Source organism: Triticum aestivum, chromosome 3B, assembly GCF_018294505.1.
Source record: "Triticum aestivum cultivar Chinese Spring chromosome 3B, IWGSC CS RefSeq v2.1, whole genome shotgun sequence".
Taxonomy (NCBI): Eukaryota; Viridiplantae; Streptophyta; class Magnoliopsida; order Poales; family Poaceae; genus Triticum; species Triticum aestivum.
Genome location: NC_057801.1, coordinates 75577118 through 75596438, shown reverse-complemented (window position 1 = coordinate 75596438; position 19321 = coordinate 75577118). Strand labels below are relative to the sequence as shown.

The following is a 19321-nucleotide window of genomic DNA, read 5'->3' as shown; positions in this document are numbered from 1 at the left end:
ATCTGTCCTTAAGCTAGGCACTTCAAACTATATACCACTTTGTAAATTTGAAGGTTACACCAAGCCAAATCGAAAATTCAAGATTTTAGTCTAAACCCTAACTACAAACAAAGTACAGTATCTCTACTCCTAAAATCTTAGTACGTACGTTGTCGTTCGCTTGTTTCGTTCGTTTCCCACCCTTCCATCGATTGAGCCCCACAGTCCCCACATTTTCCCATCGCCCTCATCGATTTTTCTCCGTTCAGACCGATACCCCACCCCCGGTAGGCAGTATGACCAAATAATGACTATTTTTTTAATAATACAATTTTTTATTAATTTTCAGAAATATTACGCCAATTTTATTTTTTTTTCAAAAATAATACATAGTCAGTCATCTGGTGGCCGACTGGATCCAGTCGGCCCGATTAGTACCCTGTCGGCCCTTGAGATGAAATCGGACGGCGATGACCCAAACTTTAAAGATGTTGATGTCAACACTTTGAAACTTTTTCATGCAGAGCACTTCTTCATTTGAAACCATCTTAACAATGTTTTCTTCTGTGCCAAAATCAGGTGTCAACCGTTACATTGAGCCAATTCGAAAATTCAAGATTTTAGTCTAAACCCTAATTACAATCAAAGTACTAGGAGTGAAAGGGTAAAACGGATTCCTTTGAAGGGAGTGACGGAGGTGTACAGTAGCTCGTTACAATGGGGTGCACAGCTAAAGCACGTGCCGCGCGTATGGTTGGTGCGACGGAGCGAGCCCTTGACCGGTGTCTGCCTGTCTGTCCCGTTCCCGCAGAATAATTTAGTCAGGGATGGGCGGCTGCGGACCTGCGGTGAACACGGCAGCCTCTTCCTCCTTCCTTTGGGCATGCATGCCACGGTGTGCATTGATAGGCGTCGGGTTCTCTGCTTGTAAAAGGAAAAGACATCAGGTACAATATTTCAAGTGCGATTCAGATTCAGAAATGAGGAGCCGGTCAGCTTAGCTTTAGCCAGGTAGTGGTACTCGATGCTACCTGTAGTATTTGTTACATGTAAATTGTAGCCTTGCCCTTGCCGCCATCCTAGAGCGAGTTTAGCGAGGTCATGTGCCTCAAGATTTCTCATCTAGCTTGTGGTATTTTGCTTCTAATAAGCGATTATAAAGTATATCATATGGAGTGGTCGTGCCGGAGTGGTTATCGGGCATGACTAGAAATCATGTGGGCTTTGCCCGCGCAGGTTCGAATCCTGCCGACCACGCCTTTTATTTTTTATGCTTCAGCTTCGAATCCTCCATATTACACCCTTTTTGTGTGTGCGTATTCACTAGACACTCTTGTGTAATCAATAACATTAGGTTATTTTTTACCTCTTTTGCTTGTAGCCACAAAGTAATAGAGCATCAACAATCCGGCGCCTCAAACACCTTTCAATGTGCGGGCAGACAGCCCCATCATTGACCGGTAAAGAAAAACATTTAGACGGACACCTCAAACCGGCATCAAACGTCCGGATTGATCGGCATCCACTACTAGGCAAAGTCGCGCTACTGCTAGAATGCTACAGCTAACTTTTAGCTACAGTTAAACTACCTATAGCGCGGGTCCTGACCCACCGCAACTATTAATTTTCTGTAGCAACAATGCCTTCCCCTTGCTGCTTCTATGCTCCTAGGCCGGCGCTGCTACAACTTTTTTTGAGAACATCGCTGCTACTACTTAGGGAAGGGGGGAGGTTGTACATCCATACAAACACGGGCCATGTGCTATGGTTGGTGTTCTGGTTGCCAAACAGTTTCATGCCATCGGTACTCGAGCCAAACACGATGTTCCTTGGATCATCTGCGAAATATCGATATTCAATGCTGAATGTTCTCCACTGGCTAGCATCTCTGAGGTGTCTCAACTTTGGATCATCTCCATGATCAGTGCCAAAACGGTGATGGACTGGATTAGCTTGAACCGATGATGACAACGGCGCCAACATCACAATGCGTTGTAGCTTCTCGGCTTGAATGGCCAGATCATAGATTCGATGATGGCAAGACCATTGCGCTGGCTACGACTCTCGGAGGAAGCGGAGCAAGGTGAGTTGGGGTGGAGGTGGGAGTTGGGGACAACCAGAAGAGGAGTAGAACTATGAAGAGCCCTTGATTTCCATGTGGTAGTGTGATGAAGCCAACCTTAATAGATCGAATGCGAGAGGTCCAGGGATCGGTTTAGTGGAGTGCTGGTGAATTTTGCCATGGTGCTTCTGAGCGGGATCGACCATAGCGATGGATCACGTAAGGGTATTCAAGTTGAGGAAATTGCCAAAGAACAAAGAGGTTTTTAGGGTAATAAAGAACGACGAGTTGGTAATTTTCTATGGTGGGGAGAGGGGAGGACATGCGTTGCAAATAAGGAGAGGTCTGTCCTTGGTCGATTATGTACGGGGGTAACCGAACACACTTAGACAACCCATCGCGGGGAGTAACTTAGACTAGTAACATGCATATATTATTAGTCTATATTACTACCTAAAGTGAGGAGTAACATATGTATGGTGTCATGCAACACTTCATTTATTAGGTTGTAGACTTATTTTATCTCGGTATGTTCCCCATGCTTGGATTGTCTTGTAGCCTGTGACACCAATGTGTTTGCTTACCTAGTGTAACATTTCACTCATTTGAAAAATGGCATCAAAGATTGCCATTTCATTGCATCTTCTGAATCACATGACGTCCCTTAAAACATTTATTTGAATGTGGTGCATGATTTTGCCGACTTACTTGATATGACATTGTCGGGCATGAAAAATTTCGCTCAAATCCAACATAAATTCGGGCGGCCATATTGGGCAACGGATGTTCAAAGCCCATTAAGGTCTATCGGTGAGGAACAAGTCGAACACCATCAGCCATCCTAATGCAGATATTTGTTGTTCCGGTGTACCATGTGAGATGTGCTTGTTTATCTCGTGTAACATTTACTCGTTTGGCAAGGTTGCAGGAAGTGGTACAAGGTTTCGGTGCCTTACTTGGCGTATGATATTTTTAGACATGGCAAATAACACTCAGGTATGACACCAACTTCTCCGGGACGGTACATGGTTCTTGTGCCTTATTCGGCGTGACATTGTTGGGAATGACAAGTAACACTCAAGTATGACACGAATTCATGTTCGATAACACAAGATGGTCATATTCGGCCGCTCAAGTAGGAAACCCGTCGAGGTGTATTGTCGAGGAACAAGTTGAACACCATTGGCCATCATAGTCCCAGCGCTTGCCGTTCCGGTGTACCTTGCAATACCGATGTGCTTGCTTACCTAGTGTAGCATTTTACTTGATTGGCAGAATAGCATCAACGTTTGACATTTTTTTGTATCTTACGAAGCACATGATAGTTGGTCAAACATTTACCAAACATGTTACATGATTGTGCCGCCTTATGCCTTATTCATCATGATATTGTTGGACATGGCATAAATAACACCCAAATCTCACACGGATTTGGGTTGTCATATTTGGCAACCAACATTGGAACCATGTCGAGGTCTGTAGCTCAGAAACAACTTGAACATCCTCGACCATCCTAATCAATCACCATTTCTATGTCTTACAACGTGTTTTCCTACTCTAACATTTACTCAGACATGGTACATGAGTCAACAATCGAAGTTTATATCATCGATGAGGAATAGGTTGAACATTGTTGGGCAGACTAGATCTAGTGCTCGCTCTTTCGTTATACCTCGTGACACCAATATGCTCGCTTAAAAGTCAACACTTGCCAAGGCATGGTAGAGGATCTTGATGGTATTGTTGCACATGTAAAAAACACTCAAATCCGACATGGATTCGGGGTGTCATACACGACAACCAAAGCTAGACACCTTAGAGGCCTATCATCGAGGATCAAGTCTAATGTCGTCGGCCTTGTAGTTCCGGCTCGACATTCTATGCATAACTATGTGCTCACTTACCTTGTGTAAGACATTGAATCAAACACATTATTGGATTTTGGTGTCTCAATTGGTATCTATTGTAGAACATTAAACAACACTAAAATCCAACATGGATTGGGGGGGGGGGGTGTGACCAGCAACTGAAGTTTGGCAAAGATGTCCGAGTAAAGCTAGAGATGTTTGTTGTACGGTAGTATTGTGATTGTTTGGTGCACCAAGGATGTCATATCATGCATACTTTACTTTGCGAAGAGTACATGCTCCCTTAGCCAGTCTAAAATTTACTTGCATGTGGTATCGAATGGTGCCCGATTTTGGCATGATATCTTTTTGGCACGACAAATAGCATTGGAATCTATGCGGATTCAGAGTGTCAGACTCGGCGATCGAAGTTGACATGCATGTCCAAGCAACACTAGAAATGCACATTTCCAGCATAGATATCAGCAGCCCTGCCACGACCTTCACGCAGCTACTTTGGCTGGATCGATCCATCGCCTCCCACGTCGAGACAGATCACATATCGAAATAGTCGATGGCGCCTTCTCCTCCCACCCACTCCGTTGTTAGCTATGTGTGGCTCTCCCGCTGGCGACGCTCATGGCGGCGGGTTACCTGCGCGCGCGCGCTGGAGTGTGTGTGTGTGTGTGTGCTCGGGTGAACTGTAAAATAAAAAAATCGAAAAATTTCAATTTTTTTGGGAGAAATATTGACAAAAGTTCTAAGGGCTTGCAAAAAGTCGTCATGAAATCACATTCCTGTAAGGCGTGGAAAAATAAACAAATTCAATGCTTCAAAATGCTTTTGAAAGTAGTATTTTAGAGTATCGATTTTTTTTTTGCCTTCTAGGAATGTGATTTCAAGACGAATTTTTGCAAGCACTTAAAACTTTTATCAATGTTTCTCCAAAAAAATTTAATTTTTTTGCATTTTTTTTATTTTGTTTAGATTTTACTGTTCACCCGAGCTCATTTGAGCTCGGGTGAAGAAACTCTGTCCAGCAACGTCAGTAAACATTCTCTATCTGAGGGAGGTACTATCCAGCAACGTTTTTTCTCTCCCTCGACACAGTAAAAAACATCGACCTGGCTAGCGCGAGCGGCCGCCCCTTCCTAGAGCCTTATTTATTGATATCATGCATATCTTTACACAACATTAATCACACTAAATAATTAGCATTAAACAGTACAGAAGCTTCGGTTCTAAGATAACTCATTCTCCGTCGCCATATATGTGCGTGTGAATCTTCAGACGACTTCAACTAAGCCAACATAGAACCATTTTCTCTGTAAAAGAATAGTAGCTTGAGAGACTTCAAGTAGCATCAGACAAGCAGAGAGATGGCAACAACATTTTCTTCCATCTTGTGCAAGATCCTTCTCGTTATTGTAGCCACGCTTGCCCTCCTTTGCTCTGCCTGTAAGTCCCTTTATTTTCTCGAGATTCCTGCATAACTTGAACCTTTTTCTTGAGAAATCCCTGTGCCACAGACATGGCTAAGTGTTTCCAGTTAAATTGGGGACCTTTCAAGATTATCGAGCTGATAGCGTGAATGCTCACCAAATAAATCTCGCTTGTAGATGCAAGAGACGCATCAGAATATGGGCAGTGTTTTTCCCGGCCTGAATGCAGCAACTACTGCAAGCAGCAAGGGTACCTCAGGGGAGGGGAGGTCATGCCGCCGAACTTCATGGACTGTTGCTGTTTCATATGAGCATTACCGTGTAATGTTGTTCCATTTTATGTCTAAATAAAATTAAATGCTATAATTAAAATGAAATCTTTGGATTGCATGCAAATCTGCCGAGAATTTTGCGGGCATTCTGGAATATATTCACATGAACCTCTGATATGGGCATCTCCAACGCCGACCCTCAAACTGCCCGCATCCATCCGGACAACGTTGTCCGGACCGCGGAAGCCATCCAATGTGGGTTTGTATTGATCCGCATGGTCCGCACGCGTTTTCCACCGCAAATTGAAGAAAAACGTGCGAGAGATTTGCAGGAGTCCGGACAACAGACACGGGAGTACGACACCCCGGCCCACCCAGTCTCCCCTCCCGGTCTCATTTCCTTCCACTGCGCCCCATCTCCCCCTTGGATTGCATCTGCACCCTGCACCTCCGCCGCCGCTGATGTACCTCTCCGACCGCCGCAGAGACACTAGCGGATGTCCGCAACCAGCACCGACGTGCCCGCTCGCCTTTACGATGGACTTGTCCACCCTAAAGTCATTTGTACCCAAGTACACTCCGCCCCCATGTCGACGACCTTCATGGCAGACACCACGCCCGGCAGGTGTTCGGTCAAATTCCATTGAGCTTATTTGACATGCTATGTCGTCTTTTAGAGTACGAAGGATGATGAGCTACTCGAGCATGGAGGATGAGTTGTTATGCGGCGCGTTATTGGTTTAATTAATTACATATATAATTAATTAAGACTATAGATAATTAGCAAACAATTAATTAAGCCTACAATTAATTAATTAGGAAGGTAGTTAATAACGCCAAATCAATTTGAAAGAGCTCGCGGGTGAGGACGGCCAACAGGCTCTCGCTGACGTTGGTGACTGCTAGCGGGCTCTTCGCGACATGGCCCACCATCGCTTGACTACATGGACAACGGTCACCACGCACTCATGATATGTGCGACTAAGCGTTACAAAGATGGATGATGACCATTCTCTGCAGGACGTCCACATGCTGATAGTTGCTGAAATGTTCACGGGCAAGCACAACAGGGGCTCGGACCATGCCTTCAAGGACGATAGCGATGACCTAGGTAGGTTAGACGCCACCACTTTTTCAAATATTGTTTCATCTCGTACCAATGCACGATATTTAGTTAGTAACAGTAAATTCACGGTCGCAAATTGTTCTTATTGTAAAACTTGATACTGGTCAAACATCTTTGGTCACCCCAAAAATAGTAATAAATTCATATTCAGTCAAATACAAATTGTTTGTAGTTAAAAAGTCTGGGACCGGCCTGGCATCTTTGGTATCTCAATAAATAGCAATAAATTCATGGCCCATATAAACAACTCCCTCCGTCCGAGCTTTTTGGGCCGGAGACCACCTCTCTTGGACTAAGGCTGGTCACAGTGGGGAGGAACTTAGGAGTAACATCACACACTCCAATATAACTTTGCTTATGTGGCACGTATTTAATGAAGAGAGAGGTGCTTGTGGTAACTAGCTAAGTTACCGGAACATCACACACTTCAAGAAACAATGAGTCTATAACCTAATAAATACATCGTTGCATGACACTACATAGATGTTCCTACCCACTATGAAGGTAGTAACATAGTCTAGGGAAGTGTGAAGTTACTAGCTTATGTTCTTGCCCATTGTGACCAGCCTAAGACACATACTCCCTCCTTTTCGATTTATAGGGCTTATCTTCAAATTTTAGTTTCCCATTTTATAAGTCTCAATTTGATTGTTCCCCATCACATGTTCAAATTTCAAGGTGCATTAAGAGAAAATTGACCAATGCATGTACTTTATGAATGCATGCATGTCATTTAATGTATTGGTAAACACAATTTTTTGAGAAAAACGGGCGCATTAATTGAGTGCTTTTGCAAACAACAAAAATTATTCCACCACTCACCATCTACCTTGGTTGGCGAAATTTTGGAATTGAGCCCTATAAACCAGAAAGGAGGTAGTAGTAATTTGGTCACATTAATATTTCCATCTCGCTCCCAATGCACTTTCACATGCCAACTCTCATATGCTGCCAATAGAAAAGCATGCATGCAACATATTATTTAGCCATGAGACTAGCAACAATGCCTCTTGCTACAGCCAATCAGATGGTTGCATGCATGTAAATTTCGAAAGCAAGTCCATATAAAAAACTTTGTGTTAGATAAAATTTTGAATAAGCTTCCCTCTTACAAGGCTAACATGCTTTCTCATGCTGCTCGTCTTGAACTTATTCGCCTTGTCTTCTCAGCTATCTTGGTTTACTACATGGCTAATATTTTGTTCTCCAAGAACTTCATTGCCAAACTTACTTCTATCATTAGGAATTTCTGGTGGACAGGTGTGCGAGAAACAAATTCTAGGAGGAGTCTTTGTCTCAGAGCTTGGAAAGATATCACCAGTTCTAAGGCAGAAGGTGGACTAGGCATCAGAAACTTAAAAGCAATAAATGAAAGCCTAATTCTTGTTGCGACTTGGAGGTTAGCTAAAGAGCCTTCTTCTCATTTATATCGTGTTCGTCATGCTAAATACTTTCCTACTACTACTATTTGGAAGGCCACTGTTGCCCCTCCTAAGTCAGCTTTTTGGGCTTCCATTTTAAAAATGCTTCCCAAACTAAAAGATCATGCTTTCTATCAGCTCACAAAAGGAAACATCTCTTTATGGAGTATGCCTTGGTGTCCTCTTTGGAATTCCATTCATGACTTTCTTATTCCTCAGCAAGCAGGTTTTATTTATCCTTCTTTGGTTAGAGATCTTTGGCTGCCTGGGCAAAAAAAATTGGAACAGACAACCTATTTTCTCTTTATTTCAACAACCCCTTGCTTCTCAAATCATTAACACTGATATTATTGAGGATGACAATGAAGATTTGCTCTGTTGGCCTTTGGCACCTAATGGGACTTGTTCCTCTAAAGCTGCCTACAATCTTTATTTGCAAACCATTCACTCTCATCCTAGAACTGCTCCTCTTGAGGTTTCTCTTGAGCTAATTTTTTTCTCAAAGCCATTTGGAAGCAGAAAAATTTGTTGCCTAAAGTCCAAACTTTTGCTTGAAGGCTTCTTAGTAAAGCTTTGATGACAGGTATGAGAGCAGGGCGTTTTTCCATTCATATTTCTCAAACTTGTTGTAGGTGTGCTCAGCAAGAGGATGAATTTCATCTTTTCTTTCTTTGTGATTTTGCTAGAGCTGCCTGGTTTTCTGCTCCTTGGTTTCTCGGATCTGACTCTCTTGTTCAGGGCCATAATTCAATGCACTCTATTCTCATTCACCTGGTTTCTATGGGGCATCCTTATGCTTCCTTGCAAAATGTTTTGAATTTTTTTATGGTGTATCTGGAAAGCTAGAAATGATTTCTTGTTTGACAGGAAAAGATGTCTTCCTTACAAAGTGCATATTGCTGCTGCTAATATAGACTTTGCATTGCATGAGGAATTTTTCCTCCCTTCTAATAATCAGATTTGTGCTAACAACCATCTTGAGGAACAGGTTGTTCCTAAACAAGGGCAGACTCTTAAATCTGATATGTTGATTAATGGTACTAAAATCTTTTCTGATGCAGCCTTTAGATCTTCAAAAATTCCAGGTCTTGGTCAAGGGGAAGTAAAGACAGGAGTAGGAGTTTATTTTTGCATACCTTCTCCTCAGAGAGAAATTAACATTCAGGTTCAAGCTTCAGCGCCTCCCAGTTCTACTCCTATTCAAGCAGAAGCGATTGCTCTTGCATATGCAGCTCATTTGGCAGCCATTCTTAGTGTGCAACAACCCACTTTTTTAACTGATTGTCTCTCTCTAGCTTTGGTTGTGGCATATAGAAACATAACTCACTCGGCTGCCCCTTGGAACTGATAGCCCACAAGTGTAGGGGATCGCAACAATTTTCGAGGGTAAAGTATTCAACCAAAATTTATTGATTCGACACAAGGGGAGCCAAAGAATATTCTTGAGTATTAGCAGTTGAGTTGTCAATTCAACCACACCTGGATAACTTAGTATCTGCAGCAAAGTATTTAGTAGCAAAGTAGTATGATAATAAAGGTAACGATAGCAAAAGTAATGTTTTTGGGTTTTGTAGTAATTGTAACAGTAGCAACGGAAAAGTAAATAAGCAAAGCACAAGATGTGAAAAGCTCGTAGGCAATGGATCAGTGATGGATAATTATGTCGGATGCGATTCCTCATGTAATAGCTATAACATAGGGTGACACAGAACTAGCTCCAGTTCATCAATGTAATGTGGGCATGTATTCCGTATATAGTCACACGTGCTTATGGAAAAGAACTTGCATGACATCTTTTGTCCTACCCTCCCGTGGCAGTGTTGGAAATATGCCCTAGAGGCAATAATAAAAGTATTATTATATTTCCTTGTTCATGATAATTGTCTTTTATTCATGCTATAACTGTATTATCCGGAAATCGTAATACACGTGTGAATACATAGACCACAATATGTCCCTAGTGATCCTCTAGTTAACTAGCTCGTTGTGATCAACAGATAGTCATGGTTTCCTGGCTATGGACATTGGATGTCGTTGATAACGGGATCACATCATTAGGAGAATGATGTGATGGACAAGACCCAATCCTAAGCCTAGCACAAAGATCGTGTAGTTCGTTTGCTAGAGCTTTGCCAATGTCAAGTATCTCTTCCTTTGACCATGAGAGCGTGTAACTCCTGGATACCGTAGGAGTGCTTTGGGTGTATCAAACGTCACAACGTAACTGGGTGACTATAAAGGTGCACTACAGGTATCTCCGAAAGTATCTATTGTTTTATGCGGATCGAGACTGGGATTTGTCACTCCGTGTAAACGGAGAGGTATCTCTGGGCCCACTCGGTAGGACATCATCATATGCGCAATGTGACCAAGGAGTTGATCACGGGATGATGTGTTACGGAACGAGTAAAGTGACTTGCCGGTAACGAGATTGAACAAGGTATTGGATACCGACGATCGAATCTCGGGCAAGTAACATACCGATAGACAAAGGGAATTGAATACGGGATTGATTAAGTCCTTGACATCGTGGTTCATCCGATGAGATCATCGTGGAACATGTGGGAGCCATCATGGGTATCCAGATCCCGCTGTTGGTTATTGACCGGAGAACGTCTCGGTCATGTCTACATGTCTCCCGAACCCGTAGGGTCTACACACTTAAGGTTCGATGACGCTAGGGTTATAAAGGAAGTTTGTATGTGGTTACCGAATGTTGTTCGGAGTCCCGGATGAGATCCCGGACGTCACGAGGAGTTCCGGAATGGTCCGGAGGTAAAGATTTATATATGGGAAGTCCTATTTTGGCCACCGGAAAATGTTCGGGATTTTTCGGTATTGTACTGGGAAGGTTCTAGAAGGTTCCGGAGTGGGGCCCACCTGCATGGGGGGACCCACATGGAAGTGGGTAGTGGGGGCAAGGCCCCACACCCCTGGTCAAGGCGCACCAAGATCCCCCCTTAGAAGGAATAAGATCATATCCCGAAGGGATAAGATCAAGATCCCTAAAAAGGGGGGATAACAATCGGTGGGGAAGGAAATAATGAGATTTCTTTCCTCCCACCTTGGCCAACGCCCCAATGGACTTGGAGGGCAAGAAACCAGCCCCTCCACCCCTATATATAGTGGGGAGGTGCATGGGAGCTATAGACGAAGTTCTGGTGTAGCCCTCCCCCTCTCACAAGTACTCCTCCTCTCCCGCGGTGCTTGGCGAAGCCCTGCAGGATTGCCACGCTCCGCCACCACCACCACGCTGTTGTGCTGCTGTTGGATGGAGTCTTCCTCATCCTCTCCCTCTCTCCTTGCTGGATCAAGGCGTGGGAGACGTCACCGGGCTGTACGTGTGTTGAACGCGGAGGTGTCGTGTGTTCGGCACTTGATCATCGGTGATTTGAATCATGACGAGTACGACTTCATCAACCCCGTTCACTTGAACGCTTCCGCTTAGCGATCTACAAGGGTATGTAGATGCACTCTCCTTCCCTCATTGCTAGTTTCTCCATAGATAGATCTTGGTGACACGTAGGAAAATTTTGAATTTCTGCTACGTTACCCAACAGTGGCATCATGAGCTAGGTCTATTGCGTAGATTCTTTGCACGAGTAGAACACAAAGTAGTTGTGGGCGTTGATGTTGTTCAATATGCTTACCGTTACTAGTCCAATCTTGTTTCGACGGTATTGTGGGATGAAGCGGCCCGGACCGACCTTACACGTACTCTTACGTGAGACAGGTTCCACCGATTGACATGCACTTGGTGCATAAGGTGGCTAGCGGGTGCCAGTCTCTCCCACTTTAGTCGGAATGGATTCGATGAAAAGGGTACTTATGAATGGTAAATAGAAATTGGCATATCACGTTGTGGTCTTGCGTAGGTAAGAAACGTTCTTGCTAGAAACCCATAGCGGCCACGTAAAACATGCAACAACAATTAGAGGACGTCTAACTTGTTTTTGCAGGGTATGCTATGTGATGTGATATGGCCAAGAAGAATGTGATGAATGATATGTGATGTATGAGATTGATCATGTTCTTGTAATAGGATTCACGACTTGCATGTCGATGAGTATGACAACCGGCAGGAGCCACAGGAGTTGTCTTTATTTATTGTATGACCTGCGTGTCATTGAAGAACGCCATGTAAACTACTTTACTTTATTGCTAAACGCGTTAGTCATAGAAGTAGAAGTAGTCGTTGGCGTGACAACTTCATGAAGACACGATGATGGAGATCATGATGATGGAGATCATGGTGTCGTGCCGGTGACGATGATGATCATGGAGCCCCGAAGATGAAGATCAAAAGGAGCAAAATGATATTGGCCATATCATGTCACTATTTGATTGCATGTGATGTTTATCATGTTTATGCATCTTGTTTGCTTAGGACGACGGTAGTAAATAAGATGATCCCTTACAAAATTTCAAGAAGTGTTCTTCCCTAACTGTGCACCGTTGCTACAGTTCGTCGCTTCTAAGCACCACGTGATGATCGGGTGTGATGGATTCTTACGTTCACATACAACGGGTGTAAGACAGTTTTACACAGCGAAAACACTTAGGGTTAACTTGACGAGCCTAGCATGTGCAGACATGGCCTCGGAACACGGAGACCGAAAGGTCGAGCATGAGTCGTATAGTAGATACGATCAACATGAAGATGTTCACCGATGATGACTAGTCCGTCTCACGTGATGATCGGATACGGCCTAGTTGACTCGGATCATGTAATCACTTAGATGACCAGAGGGATGTCTATCTGAGTGGGAGTTCATAAGATGAACTTAATTATCCTGAACATAGTCAAAAGACCTTTGCAAATTATGTCGTAAGCTCGCGCTTTAGTTCCACTGTTTTAGACATGTTCCTAGAGAAAATATAGTTGAAAGTTGATAGTAGCAATTATGCGGACAGTAGAAAGCTTATGTCCTTAATGCACTGCTCAGTGTGCTGAACCCCAAACGTCGTTTGTGGATGTTGCGAACATCGGACATACACGTTTTGATAACTACGTGATAGTTCAGTTAAACGGTTTAGAGTTGAGGCACTAAAGACGTTTTCGAAACGTCACGGAACATATGAGATGTTTCGAGGGCTGAAATTGGGATTTCAGGCTCGTGCCCACGTCAAGAGGTATGAGACCTCTGACGATTTTCTTAGCCTGCAAACTAAGGGAGAAAAGCTCAATCGTTGAGCTTGTGCTCAGATTGTCTGAGTGCAACAATCACTTGAATCGAGTGGGAGTTGATCTTCCAGATAAGATAGTGATGTTTCCCCAAAGTCATTGCCACCAAGCTGCTAGAGCTTCGTGATGAACTATAACATATCAGGGATAGATGATGATCCTTGAAATATTCGTGATGTTTGACACCGCGAAAGTAGAAATCAAGAAGGAGCATCAATTGTTGATGGTTGGTGAAACCACTAGTTTCAAGAAGGGCAAGGGCAAGAAGGGATACTTCATGAAACGGCAATTCAACTGCTGCTCTAGTGAAGAAACCCAAGGTTGAACCCAAACCCGAGACTAAGTGCTTCTGTAATAAAGGGAACAGCCACTGGAGCAGAATTACCCTAGATACTTGGTAGATGAGAAGGCTGGCAAGGTCGATAGAAGTATATTGGATATACATTGTGTTGATGTGTACTTTACTAGTACTCCTAGTAGCACCAGGGTATTAGATACCGGTTCGGTTGCTAAGTGTTAGTAACTCGAAATAAAAGCTACGGAATAAACGGAGACTAGCTAAAGGTGAGCTGACGATATGTGTTGGAAATGTTTCCAATGTTGATATGATGAAGCATCGCACGCTCCCTCTACCATCGAGATTGGTGTTAAAACCTGAATAATTGTTATTTGGTGTTTGCGTAGAGCATAGACATGATTGGATTATGACTATTGCAATACGGTTATTCATTTAAGGAGAATAATAGTTACTCTATTTATGTGAATAATACCTTCAGTGGTCTTGCACCTAAAAATGGTTTATTGAATCTCGATCGTGGTGATACACATTTTCATGCCAAAAGATAGTAATGATAGTACCACTTACTGGTGGCACTGCCATGTAAGTCATATTGGTTTAAAACGCATGAAGAAGCTCCATGTTGATGGATCTTTGGACTCACTCGTTTTTGAAAAGTTTGAGACATGCGAACCATGTCTATTGGTGTATACGCATGAAGAAACTCCATGCAGATGGATCGTTTGGACTCACTTGATTTTGAATCACTTGAGATATGCAAATCATACCACATGGGCAAGATGACTGAAAAGCCTCGTTTTTGTAAAATGGAACAAGATAGAAACTTGTTGGAAGTAACACATTTTGATGTGTGCAATCCAATAAGTGCTGAGGCATGTAGTGGATATCGTTATGTTCTTACTTCACAGATGATTCGAGTAGTTGTTGAGAATATTTACTTGATGAAACACAAGTCTGAATTATTGAATGGTTCAAGTAATTTCAGAGTGAAGTAGAAGATCATTGTGACAGGAGGATAAAATGTCTATGATATGATCATAGAGATGAATATCCGAGTTACAAGTTTTGGCACACAATTAAGACATTGTGGAAATTGTTTCGCAATTAATACCGCCTGGAACACCATAGTGTGATGGTGTGTCCGAACATCATAACTGCACCCTATTGGATATGATGCATACCATGATGTCTCTTATCGAGTTACCACTATCGTTCATGGGTTAGGCATTAGAGACAACCACATTCACTTTAAATAGGGCACCACGTAATTCCGTTGAGATGACACTGTATGAATTATGGTTTAGAGAAACCTAAGTTGTCGTTTCTTAAAGGTTTGGGGCTGCGATGCTTATGTGAAAAAAAATTCAGGATTGATAAGCTCGAACCCAAAGCGGATAAAATGCATCTTCATAGGACACCCAAAATAGTTGGGTATACCTCCTAATTCAGATCCGAAAGCAATATGGACTGTTTCTTGAATCAGGTCCTTTCTCGAGAAAAGGTTTGTCTCGAAAAGTTGAGTGGGAGGATGGTGGAGACTTGATATGGTTATTGAACCATCACTTCAACCAGTGTGTATCAGGGCACAGGAAGTTGTTCCCGTGGCACCTACACCAATTGAAGTAGAAGCTTATGATAGTGATCATGAAGTTTTGGATCAAGTCACTGCCGTACCTCGTAGGGTGACAAGGATACGTACTACTTCAGAGTGGTACAGTAATCCTGTCTTGAAGGTCATGTTGCTAGACAACAATGAACCTATGAGCTATGGAGAAGTGATGGTGGGCCCAAATTCCGACAAATGGTTAGAAGCCATGAAATCCGAGATAGGATCCATGTATCAGAACAAAGCATGGACTTTGGTGGACTTGCCCAAAGATCGGCAAGCCATTGAGATAAATGGATCTTTAAGAAGAAGATGGACGTGGATGGTAATGTCACCATCTATGAAGCTCGACTTGTGGCGAAGAGTTTTTCACAAGTTCAAGGAGTTGACTGCGATGAGATTTTGTCATCCGTAGCGATGCTTAAGTCCGTCGGATTCATGTTAGCATTAGCTGCATTTATGAAATCTGGCAGATGGATGACAAAACGAGTTTCCTTACCAGTCTTCGTATGGAAAGGTTGTATGTGATACAAATCAGAAAGTTTTTGTCGATCCTAAGGATGCTAAAAGGTATGCTAGCTCCAGCGATCCTTCCATGGACTGGAGTAAGCATCTCGGAGTTGGAATGTGCGCTTTGATGATCAAAGATTTTGAGTTTATACAAAGTTTATGAGAAACTTGTATTTCCAAAGAAGTGAGTGGGAGCACTATAGAATTTCTGATGAGTATATGTTGTTGACATATTGATGATCAGAAATGATGTAGAATTTCTAGAAAGCATATAGGGTTATTTGAAAACTATTTTTCAATGGAAAACCTGGATTAGGCTACTTGAACAATAAGCATCAAGATCTATAAGATAGATCAAAATGCTTAATAGTACTTTCAAATGAGCACGTACCTTGACATGATCTTGAAGGTGTTCAAGATGGATCAGTCAAAGAAGGAATTCTTGCCTGAGATGTAAGGTATGAAGTTAAGACTTAAAATCTCGACCACGGCAGAATAGAGAGAAAGGACGAAGGTTGTCCCCTATGCTTTTATCATAGGCTCTCTACAGTATGCTATGCTGTGTACCGCACCTGTAGTGTGCCTTGCCATGAGTCAGTCAAGGGGTACAAGAGTGATCCAAGAATGGATCACAGGACAGCGGTCAAAGTTATCCTTAGTAACTAGTGGACTAAGGAATTTTCTCGATTATGGAGGTGATAAAGAGTTCGACGTAAAGAGTTATGTCGATGCAAGCTTAACACCTATCCGGATAGCTCTGAGTAGAAATACCGGATACGTATAATGGAGCAACTTTTAGTATAGCTCCAAGTAGAACAGTTATTTGGAATAGCTCCAAATAGAGCGTCGTAGCTACATCTAGGAGATGACATAGAGATTTGTAAAGCAGACACGGATCTAAAAGGTTCAGACCCGTTGACTATAACCTCTCTCACAAGCATAACATGATCAAACCCAGAACTCATCGAGTGTTAATCACATGGTAAATGTGAACTAGATTATTGACTCTAGTAAACTCTTTGGGTGTAAGTCACATGGGGATGTGACCTTGAGTGTTAATCACATATCGATGTGAACTAGATTATTGACTCTAGTGCAAGTGGGAGACTGTTGGAAATATTCCCTAGAGGCAATAATAAAAGTATTATTATATTTCCTTGTTCATGATAATTGTCTTTTATTCATGCTATAACTGTATTATCCGGAAATCGTAATACACGTGTGAATACATAGACCACAATATGTCCCTAGTGAGCCTCTAGTTGACTAGCTCGTTGTGATCAACCGATAGTCATGGTTTCCTGGCTATGGACATTGGATGTCGTTGATAACGGGATCACATCATTAGGAGAATGATGTGATGGACAAGACCCAATCCTAAGCCTAGCACAAAGATCGTGTAGTTCGTTTGCTAGAGCTTTGCCAATGTCAAGTATCTCTTCCTTTGACCATGAGAGCGTGTAACTCCTGGATACCGTAGGAGTGCTTTGGGTGTATGAAACGTCACAACGTAACTGGGTGACTATAAAGGTGCACTACAGGTATCTCCGAAAGTATCTATTGTTTTATGCGGATCGAGACTGGGATTTGTCACTCCGTGTAAACGGAGAGGTATCTCTGGGCCCACTCGGTAGGACATCATCATATGCGCAATGTGACCAAGGAGTTGATCACGGGATGATGTGTTACGGAACGAGTAAAGTGACTTGCCGGTAACGAGATTGAACAAGGTATTGGATACCGATGATCGAATCTCGGGCAAGTAACATACCGATAGACAAGGGGAATTGAATACGGGATTGATTAAGTCCTTGACATCGTGGTTCATCCGATGAGATCATCGTGGAACATGTGGGAGCCATCATGGGTATCCAGATCCCGCTGTTGGTTATTGACCGGAGAACGTCTCGGTCATGTCTACATGTCCCCCGAACCCGTAGGGTCTACACACTTAAGGTTCGATGACGCTAGGGTTATAAAGGAAGTTTGTATGTGGTTACCGAATGTTGTTCGGAGTCCCGGATGAGATCCTGGACGTCACGAGGAGTTCCGGAATGGTCCGGAGGTAAAGATTTATATATGGGAAGTCCTATTTTGGCCACCGGAAAATGTTCGGGATTTTTCGGTATTGTACCGGGAAGGTTCTAGAAGGTTCCGGAGTGGGGCCCACCTGCATGGGGGGACCCACATGGAAGTGGGTAGTGGGGGCAAGGCCCCACACCCCTGGTCAAGGCGCACCAAGATCCCCCCTTAGAAGGAATAAGATCATATCCCGAAGGGATAAGATCAAGATCCCTAAAAAGGGGGGATAACAATCGGTGGGGAAGGAAATAATGAGATTTCTTTCCTCCCACCTTGGCCAATGCCCCAATGGACTTGGAGGGCAAGAAACCAGCCCCTCCACCCCTATATATAGTGGGGAGGCGCATGGGAGCTATAGACGAAGTTCTGGTGCAGCCCTCCCCCTCTCACAAGTACTCCTCCTCTCCCGCGGTGCTTGGCGAAGCCCTGCAGGATTGCCACGCTCCTCCACCACCACCACGCCGTTGTGCTGCTGTTGGATGGAGTCTTCCTCATCCTCTCCCTCTCTCCTTGCTGGATCAAGGCGTGGGAGACGTCACCGGGCTGTACGTGTGTTGAACGCGGAGGTGCCGTGCGTTCGGCACTTGATCATCGGTGATTTGAATCACGACGAGTACGACTTCATCAACCCCGTTCACTTGAATGCTTCCGCTTAGCGATCTACAAGGGTATGTAGATGCACTCTCCTTCCCTCGTTGCTAGTTTCTCCATAGATAGATCTTGGTGACACGTAGGAAAATTTTGAATTTCTGCTACGTTACCCAACAGGCAGCGGGGTCCTAGCGGAAACTAAGGGATATTAAGGCCTCCTTTTAATAGAGAACCGGAGCAAAGCATTAACACATAGTGAATACATGAACTCCTCAAACTACGGTCATCATCGAGAAGTATCCCAATTATTGTCAGTTAGGGGTTGTCGGATCATAACACATAATAGGTGACTATAGACTTGCAAGATAGGATCAAGAACACACATATATTCATGAAAACATAATAGGTTCAGTATCTGAAATCACGGCACTCGGGCCCTAGTGACAGCATTAAGCATACCAAAGTCATAGCAACATCAATCTTAGAACATAGTGGATACTAGGGATCAAACCCTAACAAAACTAACTTGATTACATGGTAAATCTCATTCAACCCATCACCGTCCAGCAAGCCTGTGATGGAATTACTCACGCACGGCGGTGAGCATCATGAAATTCGTGATGGAGGATGGTTGATGATGACGAAGACGACGAATCCCCCTCTACGGAGCCCCGAACGGACTCCAGATCGGCCCTCCCGAGAGAGATTAGGGCTTAGCGGGGGCTTCGTGTCGTAAAACGGGATGAAACTTTCTCTCTAATTTTTTTTCTCCGCGAGACAGAATATATGGAGTTGGAGTTCAGGTCGGCGGAGCCTTAGGGGGCCCATGAGATAGGGGGCGCGCCACCCACCCTCGTGGACAGGCTATGGGCCCCCTGGTCTTGATTCTTTCGCCAGTAT

The 19321-nt window shown here is 43.5% G+C and overlaps 1 non-coding gene across 1 annotated transcript; it reads left to right on the top strand.

Moving 5' to 3' along the window:
• Positions 1-1154: 1154 nt before the first annotated feature.
• TRNAS-AGA (transfer RNA serine (anticodon AGA)) lies at positions 1155-1236 on the top strand. The gene has a single exon. It is a non-coding gene; the product is annotated as a tRNA-Ser (tRNA).
• Positions 1237-19321: the final 18085 nt, after the last annotated feature.